This window comes from Cryptotermes secundus, unplaced genomic scaffold, assembly GCF_002891405.2.
Source record: "Cryptotermes secundus unplaced genomic scaffold, Csec_1.0 scaffold751, whole genome shotgun sequence".
NCBI lineage: Eukaryota > Metazoa > Arthropoda > Insecta > Blattodea > Kalotermitidae > Cryptotermes > Cryptotermes secundus.
The window spans coordinates 481,495-492,662 of record NW_019728504.1 but is presented as its reverse complement, the minus strand read 5'-3'; positions in this window follow the sequence as shown (position 1 = coordinate 492,662).

Genomic DNA, 11,168 nt, shown 5'->3' with positions numbered 1-11,168 from the left:
AGTCCTAACTTAGTATTGGTATATAACTCCAGCATCTATAGTTATTATGGTCCTATCTGGATATCTGAAGTTCCATGTCAATGATATGAAAACCCCACATTATTTGTGTAGCATATTGGAAGAACATTATCACGCCTGAAGAATACCGTCTTCTGGGATTTGGCGCCATGAAGATCTTGTGTGAACCGACGTTCCTCCAAAACGTCGGTTCACACAAGAATTACACGGCGCCACATCTCAGAAGACGGCATTCTTCATAGTCACCGCTGTAAAAGTTTCAAACCTTACATGATGTCACAGATCTTAGTATTGTCCATCCTGCTGTGTGTCGTAAATAAGACATATAAAATATGGAATTATTAGAATGGATCTTAGAGAGATAGGATGGGATGGTATGGATTGGATAGATCTGGCTCAGTATAGGAACTAGTGGAGGGCTCTTGTGAACACGGTAATGAACCTTCTGGTTCCATAAAATGCTGGGAAATTCTTGAGTAGCTGCAGAATTGGCGGCTCCTCCAGAAGGGCTCAGCTCCATGAGTAAGTAAGTAAGTAATTAAAGTATAGAATACACCGTCTACACAACAGCAATTAACATTCGAAACAAAGAAGACACTATTGCACCAACATTTGCTTTTATTACGTTTATTAAAGACGCAACATGTTTCAANTTGTTTCAACCATTTCACGGGTCAAGATCAGACATTAATACCTGGGAACGATTTCAATCCCGTTTGTATTCTGTCGAATTAATGGAATAGATTAGAACAGTTTATTTGGTTGAATAACTGGTCAGTAATTAGTACACTGCAGATCACAGTGGGCGCACGGTCTGAGGCATGAAATGTCTTCTCCCGCTCGAACACTGAGATCGTGGATTCGAATCTCACTCAAGGCGTGGATATCTGTTTGTGTTAGGTAGCAGCCTTGCGACGGGCTGATTCCCCATCCAAGGAATCCTTAAATATCTTCGGGTTTTACGCAGTTTTGAGTGCGAAGTGTGATATATAAACGTATTGCGTGAATGAATGTATGGGATTTAACAATATAAAGCACGAACTGTTACAAAATTAGTAGCTTACGAGAACAAGGAAAGACGAAGTAATTTATCAGAATTCTCATTAAGTGTGGAAAATTTTGAGATCTGTATCAGAGTCTGAGATGGTTTCATACGTTTCCCTTACTTCTCGTTTCATATTCATCTTCTCCTTCATTCATAATCATCACCACCACTGAGAGATCTCCTGAGTAATTTGCTCATAAAGTCAGATTCATTGCAAACCCGCTGATTATATTATAATCTTGATTATTCAGGATCATCACTACTGACACATCTCTGAGTAATGTTGCTCATCAAGTCACGTTCTTTGCCTGTTTCTGATTTTCCACGGGATTTGTTTAATCCTGATGGTAACTCCGTCAGTTATAACGACAATAATTTTGTCGTCCAGTAATTTCGTTTGCTACGTCAGAGGAAATGGGAAGATGGCGATAATCCTATCCAAGAGCTGCTTGCTTCCTACAGTGTCCTCGAATCGAATCCGGTCAACTGCAGGATTCCTCTTCGAGCCGATTCCAGCATCATCAAATTCAAAATACGCGCTCCGTTTACATTATTAAACTTTATGATCACGGTTTAGAATTCCGCTCAGCGTAAGGATGTTTACCCATGTTTAATTTATTGATCTGTATGTACACGGTAAAGGCAATTCTTAGCTCAAATCCAAGGATTCCTAACGCATAATCAAAACGATGTGTCCCCTTAGATTTCGAGTGAAGACTCGACTACTTTTCAGAGCACAAAAAAGACAATTAATAGAAGAAATAAAGGGACATAGATAGAGGAGAAATTTGTTATTATATTTGGAATTTTTACTTGTTAAGATTTTATGATCTCTTGTTATGTAGTCATTTCATTATTTCTGAAAAACAAATTTATTTTTATTTCAGAATCATGTCTGCCATGCAATATCAGAATCGTGACTGACTGTTTTCTGACGTATTGTGAGGTAAGACGATAATTGTTATTTTAAAATTTGTCATATGCACAACAACTCATCAAGAGGTCATTACCAGCTTCCTCCACAGTTGTTCTCTGCGTTTGCGTTCATACAATTGCCCCTTATTGGCCACTCGTCCAAATGTTTCAGAGACCTCAGATGGGATTCTAATGAGTAAAGTGACTAGGAATGTAAAATTTTGCTGACAAGCACATCTTCCTCTCAAATTTACTTACTTACTTATGGAGCTGAGTCCTTCTTGAGGAGCCGCAAATTCTGCAGTTACTCAAGAATTTCCCATCGTTTTACGGAACCCGTAGTTTCATCACCGTGTTCACAAGAGCCCTCCACTGGTCCCTATTCTGAGCCAGATTAATCCAATCCATACCATCCCAGCCTATGTCTCTAAGATAAATTTTAATTTTGTTCACCCACCTACGCCTTGATCTTCCCAGTGGTCTCCTTCCCTCTTGCTTTCCCACCAATGTCCTATATGCATTATTCTTCTCTCACATTCATGCTACATGCCCTGCCTACCTCATCCTCCTTAACTTCATCATTCTAATTATAGTTGGAGAAGAGTCCTTCTTCTCAAACACTCGCCTACATATCTTTTCCAACAAATATTCCTGTGGGTCTATGTTACCGGTATTGGGTCAGTCGTTAATTAGGATGAAGCCAGGATGGAGGGACTTTCAACAAGAGAGAAAATAAGAGANTTGTTTCTCATTACAGCAGACAGTGTTTCTAGTCCTATTTTTTTTTTTTTATTTTAACTTTACTTGTACCTTGTCTCTACTCCTCTGTCCACCAGTGTCTTTGTCCTCTTCTCGTTTTTTTTTTTGTCTGTATTTCCTAAACGTCTGATAAATAGGTCCAATGAAGCGCTGAGAATTACAGGAACAAAAAGTGAAATGTAGTTCGTTAGAACGAAGTTCTGTGACCCGCATCTCCCCTGTCCTCTCTTCACATTTTGAATAAAAGCAGGAAGGGCCCTAACACCGCCTACTTTGGTTTGTTGTCGTTTTATCTCCTTTAAACGGAGTTCTCCTCGAGCAACTCGTAGTCGCTCAGCTGTCGAGAAATGGGTATCTTTTATGGAACCCACTTCCACAAGTATGTACCATGGGATCCAATCCTGAGCCAGTAGAATCCAAGTCACACACTTATGTCTTACATCTTTAAGATAGTAGATGCAGAGTGAATGTTTCTGTTTTCGAAGTGACCAATGGAGCAAAATCAGTGATACGTGTATTTCGTGACAAGCTAAAGTCCTGCGTAATGTGCTTATCACAGTACAGTCGGTGACAAAGCCACACTGATGAATCACGCTGACTGGTGGAAAATTTTTTTAATTATTCGTTATTTTTATATTGCGACCTTTCTTCTTGTTTCAACACAGATGTCGTATGGTAAATAATATCTTTTATGCATGTCATGTAAGGGCGATGTCGGATATATCCTTATGTTATTTGATACTAGGCAGGTTGACGAAATACCGCCACTTTTCAACCCCTGGTAGTACGTAGCAAATTTGAAAGTAAATGTAAATGATGAGCCGGTCACGGTAGCCGAGCGGTCTAAGGCGTGCACTGTCTTCGCTCGCTTGGAAGCCGGGATCGTGGGTTCGAATCCCACTCAGGGCATGGATGTTTAGTTTGTGTGTGTGCGTTTTTCTGTGTTTGTGTACAGGTAGAGGCCTTGCGACGAGCTGATCACCCGCCCAAGGAGGCCTACCGAATGTGTAAGATCTAGAAAAACCGAAGTGAACGGAGAAGTGCATGGAGGTAGGCCTAGGCCGATTGGGGCTGTAGTGCCGAGGAAAAAAAAATATAATGATGAAACTTTTCAGAGGAATTGAAGCGCATTAAAGTTATTAAATATATAAATACGGAAATAATTAGAAAAACATTAGTTACAGGAGCCAGAGTTTGAAGGCGACTTAACAGCTGTTTTCGTCGCCATCTACGAATCCCAAGAGGGAAGTTCAACGAGAAGACGAAACTACTTATTACATTAAAATTATCCCGAAAGAGTAATTAAGAGAACATAGGTCAGAGTTATTTTCTTCAAGCAGTCGGTATAGCGACTGCCTACGGACTGGATGACCGAGAGGTCAGAGTTCGAATCCCAATAGGGTCAGAATTTTATCTTCTACATATCGTCCAGACCGTCTCTGGGGCCCACCCAGCCACGTAACCAGTGGGTACCGAGGGTTCTTTCCCCGTGGGTAAAGCGGTAGGAGCGTGAAGCTGACCACACCTCCAGCTACTGTCGAGGTCAAGAAAATGTGGATCTATACATCCACTCCCCCGTACGCCTTCATGCCGTAGCGCAGCGACAACGTTACCTTTTACCTTTAATGGTATCCAAGCTTCTTCTTACCGTGCTGTCATTTCGGTGTGTAGCAATATTTAGTTTCGTTCCTGTTTGCTTCCACGCGATTGGCTTCATATGTATCAAGAGATTGGTGGAAACGGAGAAGTAAAGGCTTTCATTTTGATGGTACGTACTTTGTTTCTCTGCAGAGCTTCTTGGGTCCCCTTGAAATTTGACACGTACACGTATGTTGAAATGCATGAAATGTATTACGGACTGTAATTCCGACTTTTTTTATTGTTGGGGTGGGACTAAGTCACTTGTACTGCGGCCACTTCTGCCCTATTGTGCTATCCCCAGATGATAGGTGAGGGTGATTGTGGAGCAATTGGCGGAATGAAGATTGGGAGGGGAAACCGAAGTACTCGGAGAAAACGTGCCCCAGCGCCACTTTGTCCACCACAAATCCCACTGGACCAGACCAAGGATCGAACCTGGGCCGCCGCGGTGGGAAGCCAGCGACTATCCGCTTGTTACTGACCACAAAGAAATTTTATGCACGCGACCTATAAAACATGGCATGACATTAGTGCAAACCGCAAAAGGGAAAATTGGTGTAACACACGTATTGCATTGGGGATTGGAAGTAAGAACGAAGAATCTGATTTAGATAAATATGATGTAATTTTTGCCTATAAAATCGCTACAACTAACATTTAACTGTTATATATATATATACATTTATATTACATTTTGATATGCCCAAGAATGGCGACACGCGGTAGCATAGTTGTTTGAGGCACTATGCTACAAACTGGAATGTCGCGGGATCCAATCCTAATGAGGTGGATTCTTTCAATTTACCTAATCCTTCCAGCTGCACTATGGTTCTGTTGTGGACTCAGTCTCTAACAGAAATGAGTACCAGGAATATTCCTAGGCGTAAAGGGCGCCCTGCACATAAGGCTGACAACCTCACCGCCATTTGTGAGCCCATTGTTTAGAAAATGTGGGAGCCTCAACTTTTCACAACCGTATGGGCCTGTTACAGGGATACCTTTAATTTTACTTACTTACTTTTATACCCAAAAATATCTCTACCTTTACACACTTAGCCGTGAATTTATGATTTGAGAGTAAGTGGATTGGTTCTGTTCCCCATGACACTTATTTTAGTGCTAAGACACTGAAATATCCTTAAGAAACAACTCCTTCTCTATCATATACAACAGACATTTATATGACATATTATGCTAATTGTATTCTGAGATAAAGGAATTGTTTTCTTGGGGTTTCGTCTATTATACGATTAATCAGGGAAAGAAAAATGCACAGCGTGTCCCAAATAACTGGGCGACAATAAGGAGTCATATTTTTCAAATAAAGGAATCGTGACGCGGTAGACGCCCTTCTTCCTTTCAAGAGAGGCAGTAGAAAGTAGACGAACCAAATTGGTTCCTGATTTTAACAAAGTTTTAAACCATACATGGAAATAGACTAGTTGTAATAATTTATAAATATTTCAACAAATTGATGAATATCGTTGCAATTGTTAAAGGCTAATATTTTATATTCGTGACATTGTAACAATAGTGTCTGTATATATAATGACCGATGACATTGTAATAGTAGTTTCCGCTTGTATTGATATGTCCTTCTGAAGATGGTGGCTCCGACAGAAACATGCAAAGGATGAAAGATCAAAACAAAATTATCAATCACAGTGGACGGCGTTAATAATATTTTCTAAAAAAAAAATGCACGAAATGAGGATTGACTAATATGATTTATCAACTGGTTAACGAAGAAAATGCATATTGAGATTAATTTGTAATAGCCTTCGGCTGTAAGAATTTAAGAAGAAATTGCTATTTAATTTTAATATTTTTGTTTAAAAAATCAATGCATGCTCAGTTTAAACTACACGTCATTATCAGTAAGCAGGATTATTATCTGTTACCTACAGGGGCAGTGCTTGTCGTTTATTACAGAGAATTGTTCTTTTAAACTAGAAGTAGAGTTTCAGAGGCACAGGTTTGAAATCCAGTTTTTATTTTCATTTGTTGCAATTCAATTTGTTGCTAGTAAATATATCAGTTCGATATTAACGAATGAAATTCTGTTAAAAAAAGCGGCTTTCATCTGAAAGACAGTAATGAACATAATTGAATTCTTCATCATTATTATATTTGTTCTATTTAAAGTAATGGTTGTGGCAGATAGAAGGATGAAAATGAAATTCGTTATTAATTTCAAAGTATTACCCTTCCGATATAATAACGTACTTTCCACGTCTATGCCAAATCAACTATAATATATGTTATTTCAGTTGTATAGCGCCCAGACTTTAATTCTAGATTATGAAATGGATTTCCTTGTGATGTAATTAGACCTATTGCATTTGTATTTAATCTTCGTCGAGTCAGAAAATTAATTTGCATTTATTTCAAGAACATAAAAAGCATTTAGAGAAAATATTTAATAATCGGTCAGTCCCATAAGGTTTAAAAAGCGTAAAACTAACAAAAAGCAACAAACTCCGTGGCATGAGTCCGCAAGTGAACTATACCGACCGAGCGACCGCCGCTTGTCGGCGAAGTTAGTGCCAACTTTAGCGGATAGAGAGTGTCGCATGGTCGGCGCAACGGATCACCATGGTCGTTAATCTCGGTTTTCGAGACCGGAGCTGCTCTTTTTGAAATAGCTCCTCAATTATCCTCACGAGGCTGAGTGGACCCCATTCCAGACCCACTACTTCTCAGAAAATCCTGGTAGCGCCGGGAATCGAACCTGGACCTCTGGATCTGTAGGCAGGAACTCTGACCACTAGAACAGAGGCGGTCTGTGTAAAATTAGGACGTACATGATTTACAATTGCTGTTTGGGTCTCTTTGACATTATTAAACTTACAGTAGCTCTGATGAATTTTCAGGAAACTTCGAAATTTTTATAAAATCGTAATATTTCTCGAAAACGTGTTGTGATATCACAGTGATGTGTACTTCCTACCTGATGGGTTATAGAATTCCACCCACATTTCTGCAATTATTCCGAAGAGCGTCTTTTCGTTACCATTGAGCTATTCAGTGAGAAATCGGTTGTAAATATCTGCTACTATATAGCAGAGCCTATACTAAAATTCCTTCCGCTACTAAAGAAATTCAGCACCTTTTTTGAAAATCAGAATTTCCGTTCCACGTTTCACACCTCGCCTCCCAGATCTATGGGCTGCATATTCGTATGCTGAATGTTTACTCACGTATCACAAACAGAATTTACCGTTGTGACACACGTGTGATTATGAAGGATGAATTAGAAATTATGTGGAAGACAACAGTCGGTTACTGTCATAACATTTGCTTGGAGCAGCTGAACAAAGCCATAACACTCTCAAAGCCAGAATAGTCCAAACCCAGGGTCTCTCTAAAATGAAATATGTGTACCAAGTCTCACAGAACGATGTGTAGTATAATTTGAACGGAGGATATCGTCGCTCATTTAAATGTACTTTCCGTAGATTTGCAAGCGGAGGCTCAGAAAAACACGAAATCCCGTAGCCAGGATACACGTAGCTGGTAACTTGGCTGAGATTCTGATTGGTTGCTTCTCGACTTCGAGTCTGAACATATTCTGCATCTGCTAACTCGTCTTCAAGATGTATTGACAATGTCTTTGCTATGCCATGTTCAGCATCGCATCTATTCATTCGTTTATATTTATTTGAGGAAACTGTCGGTAACTCTGACCTACAGTGTCGAATGTTTGGAGAATAGTAAGTAATTGGAATCGATGGTAAAAACAAATGGCCAAGGCATATGACATTCACATAGAATATTTATGTCCATGATATGTATGCAGTGTCCGTCTTTTAGTGCACTCAGTTTCACTTGTTATTTCACAACATGTTGATTACAACACCCGCAACCAAACAGGGAACACACAACAGGAGACACGATATACACTGAGAGTAAGAGGAACGACTCCCATAGCGGTGGAACTATGCGCGGTGTTAGAATTGGGAGAGATAAGATAAGTAATCTTAACAAGTTTTTAGTATATAAATGTTTATTATAATTGAAGAACATTTTAAAATAATTTTTAAATTTTACAATGACATAATGGCAAGCAATGAAATAGATTAACGTAAATGGAGCACCTGATGATGGCACTATAGTGCCGAAACATGTTGTGAAATAACAAGTGAAATTGAGTGCACTAAAAGACGGACACTGCATACATATCATGGACGAAAATCAGTGCAACAGGATTTCCTTAGAATTTTCACTTTTAACAACATGTTTCGGGCCCCACCGGCCATCATCAGGTACTTCAACTCGCCAAAACTGTTACCTGCATTGAATATCGGCCATACATTTCACGTGTAACTGCATTGTTCTATATTAAGTTTGCGGTTACGATCCAGCTAACATTAATCAGTTCTTCATTGGTTGCATCCTGTTGTGTTTCATATATACATATATATATGAATTATGTCTACCGTTAACACAATAATCAGTTTTAATTTCGGTATTTATTGCTGCTACATATTTTGGTCATATAAGACCATCATCGGACAGTTAAATTATAACTGAGTATTTGTTGTGTTGACGGTAGACATAATTCATATATATATTATTCCACCATACATTGACTCACTTTCTATTGCAATTAACTAAAATTCCATTAAAATTGTTAAAATTCAATTTAAATTTTAAAGTTTTAACTTTAATTATTCTTCTTAAATTTTGTACACTTTCCACGCCCCTCTAGGGCCTCGTCCACGTGACCAAACAGTACAGTTTTGACGGAACTGTAATATAAATATTCCACGTGAATGTTATAGAAGGCAACAGGATGCTTAAATACAATATGGCCAAAGCTTATTTTAAGTTTCTGTCCCATATTTGTCTTCAAAAGGCTGAGGAAGACCACACGGGCTCAGTCAGGATAATAGGTGTCCCGAATCGATTTCGAGCTAAGCACATCCCAGAAGGATTGCCGCTTGAGACGATCTGTTCAGTTCTGCAGTATCTCAGAACGGTTAGACACGACATACTGTCCAATTGTGAAGATATAAGCTTTTGTTTCTTGTTTATGGGCTTGAAATCGCCCTCCATCTTTTAATTGTAGGCATTGTTACAGGTACCGGCGATTACAAAGGAAAGAAATGCAGACTAATGAAAAACCTGTGGGGCACGCAGGAGTGGCACGCAAACCCTGAGGAAATTTATTATTGAAATAACTCACGCTAAGCTCGCTCCGAATTTATTATGTCTGTCTCTGTTTCTAGTTACAAATATCAACTCTCGCTGTCTCTGGGGTAGCTCAGGGTACCTCTTGTTTTATCAGCTACAGAAGTCCTATGTTTTTTAAGAAATTCATAAGCAAACACTTGAATTAGCAAAGCATGTTTTTTTCGTAATTGACTAAGTATAATACTGACACGGAATAGTCCAGTGCTGGACAACGGCTTGTTAAAACACGTTTCCGTGACAGCCAGCTGGAACACTCCATTGCTGACTACGATCGTGAAACACATTCTCGATATAACACGGGCATCAATAGAAGAAATGCCGTTTCTATAGCAATAGAGGATTTTTTAGGATACATTGTTCTCAGTGTGTTTTCTGTGCTTGGTCGTTGCTGAAGGTTTATAGGGAGCAACGAAGGTCTTTTGCATTGTAACATAAGCTAAGTAAGATATGCATGATCTGCTTTGTAAAGCCTATCCTAACAGAGGACCTATGTATAGTTGAAAAGGAAGAATTTTCAGTAACACGCTACATGCGCGAAATGTACACTTGACGAAAGGCCAAGCGTATTCATAAGAGACAAACACATCTTCTCGTCAGAGAGGATGTTACATAAGGACTATTACTGCAATTGTTCAGTTGAAAAAATCTCTGGTCGTGGGTCTCAAGGGGCTTGACTCCAATCAGTGGCAAAATGTCAGTCTTCCCCGTCTATGTAAATTTCAAACCAAGTTACAACTTCTCATTAGCAGAAACGTAAATGTTGATTAAATTATGAAAACGAAGGAAGGTGCCCCTCCTTTTTCGTCGTCTAAAAGGGATTGGATATTTTTCTGTTCCACTTCATAATTAATTCTAAGATAAGGCATTTTTGACACGCGATAGGAATCCTTGAACTAGGGGTTATTCCATCGCCCATAAGATAATTCAATTAAACACGATCAAGCATGAATATCTGTAACGGCATAGGAACTCGAGACCCCAAAGAACGCTGCCTACACGGCATGATCACGCTATATTGGCGTATAAATTCGAGTGACTGAAGTTGGAGCAAACTATGAACTACGCAGTCTTACATGTGTCTAGTTGCCCATTTTATAAATGGAAACTTGTTTAGAACATGTGAGAGGAAATTAATGTTATTTCGACCTATTTAATGTAGAACATTTTCTGTACTCACGGCAGTTGTAGATTATTATGACTACTGAGCTATAAATTTTAGCCTATTTTCCTTATTTTTAAAAATGGAAATAGGCTTATGCTCTCTGTGTGTCTGTGAATCCCCCATATTAATTTTTGAATGCCTGAACCAATCTTTATGAAGCTTGGTATTTATATCATGGTACCTGAGCCCATTTCAGCGGTACTCCATAAATCCTTCACATCAGTTTCTGTGTCTGTATGTGTACCCCGCTTATCGTTGCTAGGCAACGATGTGTGTTATCCTTTTGTTACTAGGCAACGGTTTCGTAAACACATTCCCTCGGCAAGGAATACACGCAACAGTAGAAGAGTTGTTGAACACGTGTATCTGTGGGTCTGTCTATGGATCCCCGTATTGTTTCTATGTAACAGATTGGTAAAGTCATTCCCGCTG